Raw genomic sequence first — 12,255 nt, 5'->3', positions numbered from 1 at the left:
TCTTTGAGCATTTTGTGTTTTTTAATGCCCAGATGCTGGTTCCACATGAAATACGTGACAATGTCTCAGAACCAGGAGATAAGATGATATCTGGATGTCAATCATGCCCTGCTGACTGCAGATTAGCATTTGCTTAGAAGAGAAGAAGTGATATTGAATGTCCAAGTTCTGATTGCTCCATGTGGTGCTATTCACAGAGGATGAGAATGCAGAAGCAGTCCTGGTGCCTTCAGTGAGGGGTGTGTTCAGGGCAGCTGAGAGAGCGTGATGTAAATATGCTTCAGAAAATGAAAGGTAATGGAAATCATGCTGAAAATCTCGATGTTTCAGAATAGACATGGCAAGAGTTCCTGAAGGATTTTTGTTACTATAGGAGCATGTAATATCCATGTGTTTAAGGAACTGAATAGACACTTCATGGAAGAAGAAATACAGGTGGTCAATAAATATATGAAAAAATGTTCAACATCTCTAACAACTAGATAAATGTCAATTAAAACTACACTGATATTCCATCTCACTCCAATCACAATGGAAATAATATTAAGAATACAAGTAAGTACAGTAAATGTTGGTGAGGACATGGAGGAAAAGATTCACTCATACATGGCTTATGGGACTGCAAATTGGTGTGACCCATCTGGAAAGCTTTATGGAGATTCCTCAGAAAATTTAGAATGGGACCCATTTGACTCAGTTATCCCACTCCATGGTATATATTCAATGGATTTAAAATCAGCAAACTACAGTGATACAACCACATCAATTTTTATAACAGCTCAAATCACAATAGCTGAACTATGGAACCAAAAGATGAATGAAGAAAAAAATTCTGGTATGTATATACAATGGAATATTATTCACCCTTAAAGACAATGAAATTACGGTATTTTCTGGTAAATGGATGGATCTAGAGACTGTCATGCTACACGAAACAAGCCAATCCCCCCCCTAAGAGGCCAATATTTTCTCTGATATGTGAGTAATAAACACACAATGAATAGGGGGGTGAGGGGAAGAAGAGAAGTACAATAAAATAGACACTGGGGAATGGAGGGAAGGGAGGGGGATAGGAAAAGGAAAGACAGTGGAATGAGTCTGACACAATTTGCCCTGTACACACATGAAAACAACACAGTGAATCCACCATCTTGTACATCCACAGAAATGGAATTCTAACTAGAATAATAGATATTCCAACCTTGTATAAAAACATCAAATGGATTCTAGTGTCATGCACCACTGAAAAGAAACAATAAATTTTAAAAAGATTTTTTTTCTTAAAAGGTAACCTCTCAATGATGAAGAAAGGAGACAGCAGGAAGAGGAACCAAAAGAGTAGTTTAATTGTGTACCAGGGATGGAATTTTAAGATTTCCCAAAAGGAAAACCAGATAAAATAATGGTGGTGGAGAAGGACAGAGTCCTGCTTCAGCACCAAGGCCACCTACTGACCTCCTTAACCTGTTCTTTCTTTAGGAAAAAAGGGTGCTGGGAAAGCCACTGAATTGAGGACATATTGACTGTAGACAACAATATCCTTTAGAAGGATAAAGGTGAAATGAGAATGGGTTCTACTCTTTGGATGTCTAATCAGAGGAAAGGCTGAATAGTAGAATCAGGAATGGTCAGGCAGTTTGAAACAGAAGGAAAGGAATAAGTAGATTGTAGACAGATTAAAAATGTGGTCCTTATGTTATATTCAGGGAAATGATGTCAAGAGAAAGATGGAAATTCATGATTAGGGGCCACAGCATGAGAGTGATGATAAAGATTTGAGAATACCATTCAAGAAAAGATCAGAGGAAAAAAAAACATGAATTCTTACAGATATACTGAATGGAAGAAGAATTATTTAAAAATGATTTTTTATGGTACAATCTGAAGAAATCAAGATTTGTATGTTTCTGTGGTGGAATTGTATGTAAGACCATTGAAGTAAAGGACCTTCTGGGGAGAGAGGAGAAGCAGCAGGTGGTGGGTGGGGACATCCACAGGGGGACACTCAGCGGGAGAGCAGGGGAGGGATGGAGGAGGTTGTCTGCACCCCCTGAGCATCAGACACCTGGACCAAGGCCAGCTGTGCAGCACCCAGCGCTCAGACTCCGCTGGCAGCTCAGCCTCTGCAGCGCGACCTTCATGTCTGGGTTCCTCAGAGAGTAGATGACGGGGTTCAAGGAAGGGGTGAGGATGGAGTAAAAGACAGTTGCCAGGCGACCCTGGGTGGTGGAGTACTGAGATGCAGACCTCAGGTAGGTGAAGCTTCCACTGCCGTAAAACAGGAGGACTGTGGTCAGGTGGGAGGAGCAGGTGGACAAGGCCTTCCAGCGGTCGTCCCCCGAGGGCATCCGCAGGAGGGTGGAGAGGATGCGGATGTAGGAGAGGACCGTGAGGGCGAAGGAGCTCAAGATAATGCAGCTGCTCACGGCAAAGCCCACCTCCTCCCTGGGGTGGAAGTCAGCACAGGAGAGCCTCATGAGAGCAGGAATGTCGCAGAAGAAGTGCTCCACTACGTTGGGCCCACAGAAGGGCAGAGAGAAGGTGTTGATGGTGTGGAAGGCAGAATGGAGCTTCCCGCCCACCCAGGCCAGGACCACCAGTGCCCAGCACCATCCGTGGCTCATGATGGTCCCATAGAGCAGGGGCCTGTAGATGGCCACACACCGATCATAAGCCATGGCTGTGAGCAGAAAGCACTCAGCTGAAGCAAGTGTGAAAAACATGTAAAGCTGAGCCACACACTCGAGGTAGGAAATGACCCCAGGGCCCTGTAGGGTGGTAGCCAGTGCCTTGGGGATGGTGACCGAGATGTAGCTCAGGTCTAGAAAACACAAATTCTTCAGGAAGATGTACATGGGTGTGTGGAGGCGGCTGTGTCTAAGCACAGCTGTGATGATGGACATGTTCCCCAGGAGGCCAAAGGCGTAGAGCAACAGGAAAGAGACAATGACCACTGGCCTCCCCTTCTGGGATGTCTAAGAAGCCCCTGAGGATGAAGTGAGTCACTCTGGTCTGATTGGACATTTCTCCCCCTCTGAAGTTGTGTTCAGATGCAGTGGCCACAGATAGCTAAGAGGAGGTCAGCTGGGAATATGTCTAGGGAGGTCCTTTGTCTACAGAGGTGCATCTTCTCTCAATGGAAAAACATCCTAGAAGCAGCTTATATGAGAATCATAATCCAGGAAATTTGATTATTCTGAGGAATCACTCTGTACCTGTGCCCCAAGTCAACTGCTCTGATCACACTGCAGGAAAACAGTGTCTCATGGAAGAGAGGAGAGGAGGGGAGGGAAGGAAAGCAGAGAGGAGAAGATAACAGAGGAGACAGATGTCTGACAATTTTTCCTCCCATTCATTGTGTTGGCTTCAGGTAAGAGGTCTCATGTATTTACTTCATGCATTGACCCAGGTCACCACTTGGAGTGTCTCCACATTAACCCAATTGGTGATGCTTTAGTGAATGGAGAGATGGGCCTTTTTTTTTAACACCTTCCTTCCTCATGGTGCTCCTGCCTATAGATTTCCCCAGCCCTCCTAGGTTTTTCCTGTTATCACCTTCTCACCCAGCCTCCTTTACTGCTGTTAATTTCTTTCTTAAACTATTGGCTTTCTTGGGGGATTTTTGGTAGTTCCAGGATTTATTACCAGATATGGTGTTGACATTTTTTTTTTTAATTTATGAAATACAATTAACATCTTGATCAGGAAATATTTAGTTCATTAAAAACCAACAAGGACAACCCCAACTTCTAGCTAATAAGATCTAAAAAACACAATGAACAAAAGGAAAGGAGGAAGGAGGCACAGATCAGGAGGAGGAGTAGAAGAGGAGGGGTTAGGACATAGAACGAAATGCAGTCTCTCTGCAGCAAACCTTTTAGTAGAGCACAAAGGAGAAGGGCAGGAATGTGTTCCTGCCAATCGGGATTCCGTCTGTCTGTGAAGTGTGGCTGAGTCTCTACATACTGCAGACATCATCCAAAAGGAGGTTGGAGGGGCTTCTTGTCTCTGAAAAAATAAAATAGAAGTCCACTCCTCAGAGCCCAGTCTATGACCTGCAGAGGCAAAGCCTTCTGTTTTAGAAGATACTTGTTCTTTGTGCCATGTGTAAATCAGGTAAGAGGTCTCGTGTATTTACTTGCAGCATGGAATAATACTTTGGAAAACGCTAGCTATAATAAAAAACTAGGAATGGAACCCTGAACTGAAACTGCTCTCCAATTCCTTTGTATTCATCCAAAAGAACTAAAATTGGCCTAGTATAGTGACTCAGCCACATCCATTCACATTTACAGCACGACTCCCAAGAGCCAAGATAGGGGATCAGCCCAGGAGCCTGTGAAGACATGAATGGATCTAGAAAATGTGGACTAATATGGCTGAGTTTGCTCAGCCACCAAGAAGAATGAAATAATGTTATTTGCTGTAGATTGATGGAGGTGGAGCAAAGGGATGGAGGTGGAGAACTTCATGCTGAGTGAAATAAGCCAGAGTAAGAAATCCAAGGGTGGAATGTTTTCTCTCTTATGTGGGTTAGAACAAAATAAGGAATGGGGGAAAGAGTGGGCCTCAAGAAGGGAAGCAGTGGGAGAGGAGGAGCTGAGAAATGAGATTCACCAAACTATCCTGTGTACATGTGTAAACCCCCAGGGAAGGACGCCCTTAGGTTTATCTGCACAGCGCTAATTTAAAAAACAACAAATAAATAGAAAGAAGGCCATTACAACAGGAAGGAGGTCAGAGAATAGGAAAGGGGAGGGGAAGGGGAAGTACAGGGGGCTGAAAGGTGGCAGTTTAGTTTCATGCACATACTAATATTTCCAAATAAAACCTACTATCATGTATAACTATAATGCACTAATAAAATCATTAAAATTATTTAGTAAAAAAATTAGTGTCAAATTTCTAAAAGGAAAGTCTTATATATATACTTTATTAATTTAATTTAAAATATGGAATATTTAATATAATTCACAAAATCTTATAGACTGTACTTACTACAGAATAGCATATTTAGTTAACATGGATATATTTTACAAACAAGGGAAGATCAAAAACATGTACCTAGCAAATCTAAGGTTCAAACACATTTTTAAACAGCTGCTTTTCTCTGCATAGATGTGTCAAGCAGTGCCATAGTGAAGTTCTGGCTCCTAATCCCTGTTGGGGGATGATGTCCCTCAAGCCTCATTTTTTAGACAGGACAGGACACTTGCTGTGATGCAGCAGCAGGAAGGTGCTGGGGAGTGGCCACAGCTCACCTCCTCCTGCAGGCCCATTCTTACTCCCAGGCCTCCTCACCTGAGTGACTGACAATCCTGACTCAAGGCTTAACTCTTCCAGCCAGGCCCTATGACAAAGCTCTGACAGCTGCCCATTAACAACACTTTCATAGGGAATTCTTATTCACTTTGGAAGATGGTTAAAGTTGGGAAATTTAACTTTATTCCAACATTCAATAAAATTAAAATACATCCATGCAAACTTTTCTCCACTGTCACCTCCTGTGGAGGAGTCCTAGAATTGCTTCCTATCCTCAAACACATTGAAGTCAAATTGAACACAATGAACATATTGAAATTAGAATACATAAAATTAAATTTTGTGGGATCTTTTATAAAACAGCTCTGCTAGGATCCAGGGAAACTGTCTTTGACTGAATGCAGGAACTTAACTTAAGCCCTGAGTCCAAGTGTGCGCACCAAATCCCTGCTCCTAGGGGTCTGGTTAGTGTCTGTTTCTTACTTGCTGTCTTCTCCCTCTGTGGGCCTGATCCTGAAGAGCAAGACAGGCCTCTTTTCCTGTGTGCAGTCTGTGCTCAGCAGAGAATAAAGGAGTGAGCAGCTTGAGTGCAACCTGGTGGAAGTTACCCTTAACACACTTGGCTTTAGACGTGGTTCTGCAGGAGCTCGCTCTAGTATTTCCAGCTGTGTGAGTGTGCAACCTCCTGCATAGGACAGTCAGGAACCCTGCAGTCATCATAACCCCAGGATGAAATATGCTTGTGACAGTTATTGAATACTATTGCCTGGTAGAAGCTCATCTGCTGCTCTGAGCCCTTCCTTCCCCAATTTACCCAAAGTCCAGAGAAGACATTCCCTATATGCTGCAGAACTACAGAGTCAAGGTCACAACCCCATCTCTGATTTCCACAGCTCCCCTCAGTATTCAACATTAGTAAGAATTGAAAGAGAATAGTTGGTCCTCCTCCCAATGGTCAGTGGGTAGGTAGAACTGGATTTGGAGAACACTAAAGAGCGTTGATACAGGTGAGGATGCTGCTTGAGTTACAACTCTGGGAATCTGTTGGAGGCAGTGCTGGAATTTTCCTTAGGACAGAGACATCTGTGCAATACTTGGGAAATGGCAACTTGCTCAGAGTTCAACCACTAGAATACCTATTGTGTGTGGGAGGTACCCCAGGGTCTTCTCCTACCTGGAATTCCTGATGCAGCTTGTCACTTAATTCTCTGTTAGATGCAAGGAAAAGTAATTCAAGGAGTAGTGTGTGTATGAGCAAGCAGCAAGGTCCTGGGGGAAACCAGAAGGGTATGAACTCTTGGCTGGTCAGGGATTCAGCAGTGGTCAGCAGGATGCCCACACCAGCTCAAGTCAGACACCCAGGTGAGTCTGTGGCTCCTGCTTCAAGGTTCAAGGAGCCGGGGAGAGTGACTGTGCACCTGGGCTGAGGCTAGTTCAGCAGAGCTGGGGACAAGATGTCTCCTTTCTCTCTCCCTGAACCACCTCCCCAGTCCTCCCTCATCCCACGGGGACCTGAGGAACACTGGATAGTGGAGGCCACCCCTGGGTAAGGGAAGAGAGAGATGTCAACTCCTGAGTGTGGGATGTATTCTTGGGTGGATGACCAAACATTTTAACCAACTGAAGTCATTTAAACAGCTGCAGAAATAGGAATTAGCAGTGATTCCCATCTGGAACATGAAAGACTAGTAATCTAGAAGTAGGTGTGGAGGAGAGCAGAGTACAGTGGGTCTCACCAGGAGTCAGTGAATTTCAGGTGTTTGCAAATATTAGAAGCTCTGGAAATTAAGATTGTGTTGGTGAGAATTTCCAACATGACAACTTGTGCCTTCTGAACAGTAAAACATCATTCCCTTTCTTAACAAAATTAAACATTAACCAGTGTCCTCGAATACTCTGCTTTCTAGAGGATGCCAACCAACCAATGAAAGCAATGTTTTATGGGAGCATGCTGCTGCTTTCCCTGGCCCATGAATGCATTTGTTCCCAAGGGTTAATAGCAGTTTGACCTGCCTTTCTGCTTCAATGTGTATGTAATTGCAAAAGAGAAAGCACTGTTTCCATTAGCACATAATAAATCATGAAAAACACATTTGAAATAATAATTTGAAACATGTGTGGCAACCCAGAGGGGAGCACCTCATGTTCTTGCACTTTCAGGAATCTGTGCACTTTGCTTCAGAGTGCTGCTAGGTGTTGGAGAGGGCAGGCAGGTGACCCTGAACTAAAGATGCTCAGAGCAGAGGCACATTCTTCCTATGGGGCCACTGCTGTTTTTGTCCCTGGAATCCCACCTGCTACCGTCCTGCCTGAATTCATCCTCCCTGTCCTCCTATGATAGCCCATTGCCCCCTTCCGATGACTCAGGCTGCCTTCCACCCTGTACCCACTTCAGCTTTACAAGGACAGGCACAATCAGTCTTTTTTTTTTTTTAAGAGAGAGATAGAGAGAGAGAGAGAGAGAGAGAGAGAGAGAGAGAGAGAGAGAGAGAGAAGAAAGAATTTTTTTTAATATTTATTTTTTAGTTTTCAGCGGACACAACATCTCCATTTGTATGTGGTGCTGAGGATCGAACCCAGGTGAGCGTGCCACCACCTGAGCCACATCCCCAGCCCCACACAATCAGTCTTTTAATTTCTTTCTTCTTTTTTTTTCAAATATCCCCACAAAGACTATCTGCTGACCACAAACCACACAGAAAGACCATCTCTGCCTGGACCATAGCCAGTCATTCAAGGACTCCAGCCCTCCAGTGTCTTCATGGTTATGATGTCTTGAGTGTCCAACGTACTTGTAGATAATCTCCTGCTACACAGAATTCTATGTCTTCAAGGGCAGTTCTCTAAAAGCATCTGGTGCATTATCCATGGTCACTAAGTGTGAGCACTTCATATCTTTTCTCTGCACATTTGGGGTTTTCCGGAGACAGGTTCACCCCATGCTTCCCCAGTGTGACCTGATTCTACCACAGCAGTCAGAGGTGCACATTAAGCAAGTTGGTCCCCAACTTCTTAGGTGTGTTTATCAGAGGCAGTGTGCATTAGGTCATAATTCCTAAAAATTTGGGAACCTAAAACAGGGTCATTTGTGGACATCTTCAAGAAGATCATGATAGTGAAACACCTGTGAATCTTTATTCTAATCTTTACACAGGAAGAGCCATTTGATGCTTTCAACATTCCATAACAGAGTTGAAATCATTTAAACAGCTGCAGAAATAGGAATTAGCAGTGATTCCCATCTGGAATATAAAAGACTGGTAAACTAGAAGTAGGTGTGTTGTGCTTGTGCATAGCTGGTGTGCAGATGCAGCAGTGAATTTGAGCTCTGATTGGTTGTAAAATAGAGATAGTACACCGATTTTTATCAGAGTCTGTCTAATCTCTAGCCCTGCAACATTTTATAATCAATGAAAGACAAACTAAAGATGTCACATGCAGTGAGACAACCATGAGGTTTTGTCTCAGTTAATCAGATCTCGCACGGAGCAAGAGTTACTTTTTGTATGTAGACACATCCAGGTGAGGGCAGAGCAGAACCTCCTCATCAGCAGGTCAGCAAGTCTTAGGGAGGAGAAGGCTGGAGATGGTGGGGGGAGTTGGCTGGTTCTTCTGCATGTCTATTAAATAACAAGTACTGACCTTACTTCACACCAGCAGGGAAAATGAGATAATGGGATTGGAGCTCTCTAGAGAGTTGTCCTTGTACCACTCCCTGGGTATTTTATTTATAGATACTATGGCCTGAGAATTTCTAGGGGCACCTTGGGAAATTTGAAAGACATTGAAACAGAACAATTCCTGGAAAACAAGGAAATGTCAGTTAGTGAAAGAAATTTTAGTAAAATCCATGGTAGAGGTTGATAATGCAGGAGTTTATATGGCTGCAGAACAGGAGCTCATGGGGCCCTGTGGAGGGTCTATCAGATTCTAGGAGGGGAGGTGCTTAGATGCCGCAGTCTCTGGCTGGGCACAAATCACGAGTCACCACACAGCTTGTAGATTCAAACAGCAATTCTTTATTCCCGAACTCACACCGGCCGTCTACAAACACGTTCTGGGGGAATCCACGGTCTCTGCCCAAATCCACTCCGCATGGGCTTCTGTCTCCCAAAATATACTGTCTGACCCTAAGCACTCAAGAGGAACTCAGCAAATCCAAATAGGATACGCCCTATTCTAAAGGGGGAACACCCTAATCTCCTATTATGCTAAACCGCCCTATTCTAAAGGGGGAACACCCTAAACACGGATCCTGCCCTGGTCCTTGAGCAAGGTCACCTTTCAGAAGTCCTTCCACTAGACAGCATGGGAGTAAGCTGGCAAGGAATTTGTCATACCTACTTGGCTGATGGCTCCCAGCATCTCCCCCCTTCTGATTAATTAAACAACAAGTAATGTGGCTTAAGGACCGTGCCTGGTAGGTTGTCCAGTTCAACATATGGCTCTTACCCGTCATTGGAAAACTGACCTTTAGGCGTCAGCCTCCTGTCTTAGGTTGATACCACTGCAACTGGATCATACCCGTCACTGACTACCGGTCCAGCATACAGCCATACTTGTGGATAGGTCTATGCACCAGTGGGGGGGTGAGGTTCTTTGCCTCACCTCTGTTGGCCCCCAAATTTGGCCTTGGTGCCAGTGGGGGAGTGAGGTTAATGTGGCTTAAGGACCGTGCCTGGTAGGTTGTCCAATTCAACATATGGTTCTTACCCGTCATCGGAAAACTGACCTTTAGGCAACTGACCTTTAGGCGTCAGCCTCCTGTCTTAGGTTGATACCACTGCAATTGGATCATACCCGTCACTGACTACCGGTCCAGCATATAGCCATTGGCCCCCAAATTTAGACCATCACTAGCAGAAGGGAGGAGGATACAGAAATCCCACGACACCAAGCCAATTGACAGTTCCTTTGGAAAAATTGCATCATTGGTGACACCTTCAGCAAAGATATGCCAGCATTACCACAATTAACATGTGGTGCGCTGGCACTTAGGTATGCAGACGGTTTAGAGATTTACCTATGTACATACACAGGTGTATGTATGTATGTGCATTAATAAATTCCACAAATTAAAGTCTCTCAGCTGTGTCTACTTTGCCAAAGAGGGTGTTTCTTGAGTGGTGCTAAGAAATTTGTCCTGTAGAATACAAATATGAGAGAGAAGCACACAGCTGAGCCTGTGGTGTGTGCAATGAGCTAGGGAGGAGTGTCACAAGTTTGAGTCCACTGTGGATAATTTAGTGAGCCCGACTCAAAATGTAAGTTTTTTAAAAAGCAATGGGGATATGGGTCTGTGGTAAAGTGCCCCTAGTTCAATAACAAGTACTGCCATAATTTTGTTATTTTAAAATATAAGATGTGGGATGGGAGATAGTGCAGATTTGTTTACAATCAAATTAAGTGGCTATCAGCTTGTAGGAAATTGTTAGAACAATATGAGGTTCCACTGAAACCTCATAGTAACCTCAAAGCAAATACCTTCAGTAGGAAGGAAAGTAAAACATGCAAAGGTTACCAGGACAGAAATATCAAACTGCAGGCAGGCAAGAAGAGAGGGTCAATGTTAGAAATCAGTCCTCTCCTGTCAATGATTCCTTGAGTGTAAGTGGATTTAGTTCTGCAACCTGAACAGAGGGGCTGATTTATGAAACTATGAAGTTCAATTATGAGCTGCCTCCTGAAGACTCACCTCACTGTGAGGACAGAGTGAGGCAATGGCACAGGGAGGGTGCTGTATGTTATGAAGGCCAAAGAGAGCAAGGGCAGCTGTACACACCTCAGCCAGACTCTAAGGACAGGCAGAGGTGAAGTCCAGTAATGACACGCCTTTAGCTCCTCAAGAGGATGTAACACCCAGCACACATCATGTCACACACCCATGCAGGGAAACACACATCAGGGATGGGAAGGCAGGAAAGATTAGTTCCCTGACAGCATGGGAACTGAGCACCTCAATTTCCAATATGCACAGGTTGCACTGCCAGCAAACTAACAGAGAAATACTAGATTGGAAAAACACTTCAGGCCAAGTGGGCCTAGCAAACATGGAGAGGTCGTGCCATGGAAGAGCAACAGAGCACATCTCCTCCTCAAGCACAGACATAACATTCTGGAAGGCAGATTCCATGTTAGGGCACAGCACAGGAACAAGTTCAGGAAGATTACAATAATATGTGGTTTCCTTTGAACCACAGTGGCGCGGTTTCCTTTGAACCACAGTGGCGTGAGAGCAGAAACTGAGGACAGGAAGGGATTTGGAAAATCACAAATGAAAATACAGAGAAATTTTAAAATACACTTCTGAACACCTAGTAGGTTGATAAAACAGTAAAAGCCAAGTCAAGTCTAAATACCGTGAGATGGATAAAAATGGGAAAGCATCATGCCAAAATATGGGGGTACCTCCAAAGCAAACTAAGAAGAGAGTTTACAAGGAAAAAAAATGAAAGTATAAAAATTGCAAAAAAATTATCTCAAGTAACTAGGAAATAAATAGACTAACTCATTCCAAAGTTAACAGGGGAAATAAAGAAGAGGACTAGAGAGTCTGAGAGAGAAAGAGAAGAAAAAGAAAAAGATAGCAAAGCAGAAATAACAGAATACATTATACAAATAACAGAATTCATTAATACAAAATATTAATGAAATAAGTATATTTTTGAAAAAGAAACAAAACCAACACATCTGTAAGTTGATTAACAAGTAGAAAGAAAGAAAATCCAAATGAATGCAATCAGCACTGAAGGGGAGAGCTCACATCCTTTTGCAGGACGCAAAGCCCTATAGGAAAGCAGCATGAAGGAATACATGCTGAGGGGCAGAGGAGGAGTCTTGGAGTGAGGAAAGGAACCACAGGCTCATGCACTTGCCCCAGGCCAGGACAGAAGAACCACAACCTCTGCTCAGACCAGCAATGTGCAAAGGGGAGGAATCTTTGGGAAGTTTCAAAAGAGGCATGAAGGCACCTTCCTGAAACTTCTACCCAGC

General features: G+C 43.8%; 1 pseudogene; it reads right to left on the bottom strand.

The window, feature by feature from the left end:
• Window positions 1-2,057: 2,057 nt before the first annotated feature.
• Window positions 2,058-3,024, bottom strand: LOC143385752 (olfactory receptor 5AR1-like; annotated as a pseudogene).
• Between the last annotated feature and the right edge of the window lie 9,231 nt (window positions 3,025-12,255).

The sequence above is a fragment of the Callospermophilus lateralis genome, unplaced genomic scaffold (assembly GCF_048772815.1).
Source record: "Callospermophilus lateralis isolate mCalLat2 unplaced genomic scaffold, mCalLat2.hap1 Scaffold_957, whole genome shotgun sequence".
Lineage (NCBI taxonomy): Eukaryota > Metazoa > Chordata > Mammalia > Rodentia > Sciuridae > Callospermophilus > Callospermophilus lateralis.
Note: the sequence above shows the minus strand (reverse complement) of the source record. Positions and strands in the feature narration are given on the sequence as shown.